Source organism: Ambystoma mexicanum, chromosome 1p (assembly GCF_040938575.1).
Source record: "Ambystoma mexicanum isolate Mex_15411 chromosome 1p, UKY_AmexF1_1, whole genome shotgun sequence".
Taxonomy (NCBI): domain Eukaryota; kingdom Metazoa; phylum Chordata; class Amphibia; order Caudata; family Ambystomatidae; genus Ambystoma; species Ambystoma mexicanum.
Genome location: NC_090921.1, coordinates 830265917 through 830272357, shown reverse-complemented (window position 1 = coordinate 830272357; position 6441 = coordinate 830265917).

Here is a 6441-nt window from a genome sequence, read left to right as displayed (position 1 = left end):
GAACACAACAGGGCATGAGCGGAGGGTGGGAGGGAACAGGGTACAAACGGGGCATGAGCAGGGGGTGGGGGGGAAGGAAGGAAACACAGGGCATGAGCGGTGGTGGGGGGAACACGAGAGAGACACGGGGCATGAGCGGGGGGTGGGGAGGAACACGAGGGAGACACGGGGCATGAGCGGGGGGTGGGGAGGAACACGAGGGAGACACGGGGCATGAGCGGGGGGGTACAGGGCACACACGGGACATGAGCAGGGGTTGGGGGAAAGGAGAGAGACAAAAGGCATGAGTGGGGGGTGGGGGAACACGAGGGAGACACGGGGCATGAGCGGGGGGTTGGGGGGTAACATGGGGCATGAGCGGGGGGTGGGGAGAACACGAGGGACACACGGGGCATGAGCGGGGGGTGGGGGGCAACAGGAGACAGACACGGGGCATGAGCGGGGGTGGGGCCAACAGGAGAGAGACACGGGGCATGAGCCGGGGGTGGGAGGAACAGGAGACAGACATGGGGCATGAGCGGGGGGGTGGGGAGAACAGGAGAGAGACACGGGGCATGAGCGGGGGATGGAGGGGAACAGGAGACAGATGCGGGGCATGAGCGGGGGTGGGGAGAACAGGAGACAGACACAGGGCATGAGCGGAGGGGTGGGGGCAACAGGAGACAGACACGGGGCATGAGCGGGGGGTGGAGGCAACAGGAGAGAGACACGGGCATGAGCGCGGAGTGGAGGGGTACAGGAGACAGACACGGGGCATGGGTGGGGGCAACAGGAGAAAGACACGGGGCATGGCTGGGGGGTGGGGGGAACAGGAGACAGACACGGGGCATGAGCGGGGTTGGGGGGAACAGAAGACAGACACGGGGAATGAGCAGGGGAGTAGGGGGCAACAGGAGAGAGACACGGGGCATGAGCGGGGGGTGGGGGGGTAGAAGAGACAGACACGGGGCACGAGCAGGGGGTGGGGGGCAACAGGAGAGAGACACAGGGAATGACTGGGGTGGGGGGCAACAGGAGACAGATACGGGCCATGAGCCAGGGGGGCAACAGGAGACAGACACGGGCATGAGCGGGGGGTGGGGGGTACAGGAGACAGACACGGGGCATGAGCAGGGGGTGGGGGGCAACAGGAGAGAGAAACGGGGCATGAGCAGGGGGTGGGGGGAACAGGAAACAGACACGGGGCATGAAATGGGGGTGGGGGGAACAACAGAGACAGACACAGGGCATGAGCGGGTGGTGGGGGGCAACAGGAGACAGACACGGGGCATGAGCTGGGGGTGGGGGAACAACAGGAGACAGACACAGGGCATGAGTGGGGGGTGCGGGGCAACAGGAGACAGACACGGGGCATGAGTGGGGGGTGGGGGGCAACAGGAGACAGACACGGGGCATGAGCAGGGGGTGGGGTGGCAACAGGAGACAGACACGGGGCATGAGCGGGGGGTGGGGAGGCAACAGGAGACAGACACGGGGCATGAGCGGAGGGTGGGGGGCAACAGGAGAGAGAAATGGGGCATGAGCAGGGGGTGGGGAGCAACAGGAGACAGACACGGGGCATGAGCGGGGGGTGGGGGGCAACAGGAGACAGACACGGGGCATGAGCGAGGAGTGGGGGGCAACAGGAGACAGACACAGGGCATGAGCGGGGGGTGGGGGGAACAGGAGACGGACACAGGGCATGAGCGGGGGGTGGGGAGCAACAGGAGACGGACACGGGGCATGAGCGGGGGGTGGGGAGCAACAGGAGACAGACATGGGGCATGAGCAGGGGGTGGGGGGGTAACAGGAGAGACAAGGGGCATGAGCGGAGGGTGGGGGGAACAGGAGAGACACGGGACATGAGCGAGGTGAAGAGGGAAAATGGAGACCAAATCCATGCCCCCGCACCCCAAGCGCCCCAGCGCACCCATGGGTGACAAATATGCTGAAACACACCCACTTCACCAACAGTGCAACTTCTATGCTACATTAGAATCAATGCTGCAATATCAGAATCTACAAACACAAAAATCCCTGTTTAAAGGCTTGCAAATGCCTATATGAACTAACATGGACTAAATGCACAGTGTAAAGCTATGTTTCAGGAAAATTACAGCTAAGTTCATTTCGCTCACTGAACACTGAACACTGGCTGCGGGAGCCTTATCAACATTCCTCGCAAAAGAAGTCCGACTTGCCAAGGCCGCAAATTCAAGATAAAACTACTTTCTGCAGACAGACATTTTTTAATTATCCACAAATGCGAATAAACCACGGCAACCCAGTGTGCTTTTTTTTTTCTTTCTGGGAAAGAAAGACATTTTCTCAAGGACACGCACAACATTGAAACATAACTTGTAACAAGCCAGGGCCAGGTGCGAACTGCTTGTCCAGCTAAAAAGTTATGGGAACAAAGTCACATTGCAACATGATTAGAATTAGGTAAGGGGGGCTGGCACAGCTAAATCAACCCACTGACGCAGGAGGTAAATATCCAATTATCAGGCTCTCTATAAGTGCTACATATGTAACCCACCACTCTGCAGCCAATAACAGGAGGAGATAGGTTTCTGGGAGCTGATCCAATTTTGTGAGGTCAGCCTGCAGTGTGATTATAAAACTTACTTGCAAGACAGCCCCGCGGGAGACGGCGCCTGAACTCACGATGCTTTTCTTTGGCTTTTTTCTCTTTTCTGTGCTTAGAAATAAAGCAGTTTGAAACATGTTGCTGCCTGCTTGGAACTCTGGTGCATTTCTGGGGGCCATATGGGAGGTGTTGGGGCCTCCCATAGCTGGTGAGGATATGGCTGCTGGCCCCCCACTGCCCTGGGGGTGGGGGGGGATCCAGCTTCTCCCCGACAAGTTGGTGCCCTCTGTGAGGCTCATTGCTCATTGTAACATGGGTAATTGAGCTCTGCCTGCGCAAGCCCTGTGATGGACTGAGCTCCCTGCCGCCGACTCAAGGAAGCTGTGAGACCCTCGCATGCACCTGAAGACCACCGGAAAAACGCGTAACCGGCTAAAGGCTTCGGGGGCCACTTGGAAATACCCCGCTTGAGGGCAGGTGAGAGCCCTGCAGGAGAAGGGGTCCGGTGAAGCGCATTGAGGGAGTGTCCAGCAGTGGTGCAATTGCCAGTGCAGCATAGGAAAATGTAAGTAAACCAGCAACATGGGCTCTGAGGGGGGGAAATGTTTAAAGTAGAAATGTTAAAGTGTTTTTTTTTAATTTTTTTTTTTAGGGAGGGATTGTAAATTGGGTGGTGGGTGATTGTACATTGTCACAAAATTCAGCGCATTGGTAGTGATCGGCACGCGAATTGTAGTTGGGACTGGGGTGGTGGCAGTGGTCCCTTCTTGTGTTTTTGAGCATATTGGGTGGGGTAGTGACTCCCTACACATAGAACAGGAGTGCCGCGCTGATTGGTCTAGAACAGGAGTGCCGCGCTGATTGGTCTAGAACAGGATTGCCGCGCTGATTGGTCTGGATGGTGATTTCATGTACGGGGTCTGGATTTCCTATGAATTGACGTTATAGATCAATGAGTAGATGAGGTTCCCTGCTAATTGAGCGTTTTAGTTCAGTGAGTGGATGATGTTTCCCCGCAGGAGGTAGCTACATTGTTCCCGAGTGCGGAAGATAGTTGGCTGGTTAAGGTCCCCTGGTGAGGAGCGTATCATGCACTAGGCGACGCGGTGTGTGCAGTCCAATTATAAGAGTTTATTGTGGTTTACCTTGTTCCAGTTGAGACAGGAAGACAGCTGTGGGGATTGTGGGGTTTTATTTTGGGATTTTTTGTGGGGTTGGGAGAAATGGGTTATTTTTCTGTGTATGCACATTTGTCTTTTCATTTGCATTGTGTTTTTAGTTTGGTGACGTCACCTTCAGATTGATGTATAAGGACACAAAGTTTTGATGGTGAGGAGATAGTGGTGTGGTTTTGGAGAATAGGTGACCCAGAGGCGGTGTGTGGAAGACACATGCGCAAGATTGTGGGGGTGTGCCGGAGAAGGCAATGGTTTGGTGAAGATGGATTGCACGTGGAGTGCACTGGCTAAGGTGCGGAGCAAAGAAGGCTCACAGAAGTTGAAAAAATGTTCAATTATTTTCTAACTTTTGCTCCCTGAACAGCGGACTACCGAAATTTTCGAATTGAATAGAGGTAAAATGTATCACACAATACAGAAATGACTCCCCTTCACTTGTTGTGTAGCACACGGCTTCCATGCTGAAATAAGTCAGTAAAACATAGTGTGCAAAGATTCAAAAGTACTGAAGGTAAATTAAAAAGACCATGGCTGCTCATAGGCGGCTTCTCCAGAAGCGTGCAGCAATCGCTAAGGACACACATACACAGCACTTACACGGGAATAGCTTTAAAAGCACATGTGCAGCAATCGCTAAGGACACACATACACAGCACTTACACGGGAATAGCTTTAAAAAGCACATGGCTACAGTTGAACTGTGTGCACGAAGGAAAAGGAAAATGCGAGGGGTCAGCTGATGTTGAAAAAACACGAGCAGAGGGAAGAGGGGACTCACCCTTCTGAACCTCCGGGAGTGTAATATTTGATGACACAGGGGCAGAGAAAGGCAGTTGAGGACAAGTAGGCACAAAATAAATAATTCAAGCATGCGATGGGAGGGGCAGTTAAAAACAGCTTCAACACTCACGCACACAATAGCAGTGTCAACAATCACCACAATATGCACCGCCCATGTGGGGAGGATACATGGGGCAGGATGGGATCATTTCAGCAGACACCACAAGCACCAATCCAGGTACTGTCACCACTACATGTACAGACACAACAAATGACAGCACCACTACCCCAGGACTGACTAGAATAACAACACAGGGGCACTGCACAGCAGCCAGCACCCATACAGAACACTGACACAATAGCAATGGTACCGGTTACATGACTGGGTGGGGTCTTCCTGATGGGGAACAAATATTTCAAAGGACATAGATTGACATTATACCGCTAATAGGACAGCCCAAGACAAACTTGATTTGACTCACTCTGCCACACACACTCATGCTCCGCTTCACCGACAGAGCGGGCGAGACGCGCGCCGACACACACACTCACGCACACTCAATAATGCAGAGGACAATTGCATAGGGGTGGTGATAGGTATAAAAACATTTTCTTTTCTGGGTGACAGTGGGGCGACTAGGCCATGCATTAGGGAAGAGACATTTGTGACATCATGAGCAATGTGGATATGACCACCTTATTAACAGAGAAATACATAACTTGTTAAACACCAGGCATACACATGTTGAAAGTAAGGAAGATTGTTTAAGAATAATGGGGGTGCACGGTACAGAGGGGGGTGCATAATGATAGCGCATCACAAGAGAGTACATTTAGCTACATTTTGACCACACATCTTTCAGTGAGGAGACTGGGCTCATGAATACACGATTAACACAGAACAATTAAATGAGACACACAAGATGGAAGAAAGTGCACTTGAGGGGGGAGGCCTACATTTCATTGACAGTTCACCACAGGAGGAGAGAAATAGGGGTAAAGGGTGGATGATCCATGTTCCCAACAGAATTAATTTGGCAACAAAATAACAGTGCAAGTGGTACTGCCACTAGCGCTTTTGAAAATAACACTGGCACAAATGCATTAGCCAACACACATAGGGAAAGAGGTCATTGCTGCACGAACTGGAGCATAATGGTTGTATTAAAATTTGAAAGCAGATATTGGGGGGAGAAATATATATTGTTTAAATGTAACAGTAATTAGAAATATATATTGTTTAAATGTAACAGTAATTACAGTAGTGGAGTAATAAAATACTAGACTAAATGAGTAATTAACAGAGTAGGTAAGCTTTAAAAAGTGGACATGGGGTGGGATAGAGAGAATGGGAGTAAATTGGTAGCGGATTTCATTAGTACCAGCTTAAAGTGCCTGCAGTTCACTGCGAGGCACGCCCTGAGAAGTGTGAGAGGAGCCAAAGAAAAAAATAAATAAATAAATAAATAAAAAATAAAAAAGATTTTAAAATACTGCGATTATCTTAACTAAGTAACATGGTGCACTTAATTTAGAAACACAGCCACCCTATATGACAAATTTACCACCCTGATGTTTCCCTATTTAGCTTGTCAGTGCCTGATGCCCCACGGGACAAAGGCACGCACTATAAATAGCTTACAACAAAAGCACTGTAAATACAAAGATCCAAAGGCCCATTTGTACACTAGCACCCAAATTGCATATATATGATCCAAGTGTGTAATGAGTATCTTCACAAAAATTAAGTGCCTACCCATTTTCTGGGTACATTCCGAATTGTGTAATAATTTACAGTCAGACCGCCATTGAACGCCACCAGGTGGTGACAGGATGGTGCATAGGTGTACCATTGGCTCCTCCCACTAGGACACTGAATAGTGTGAGAGTAGTGCAGAGAGGTTAGGTCAAGAA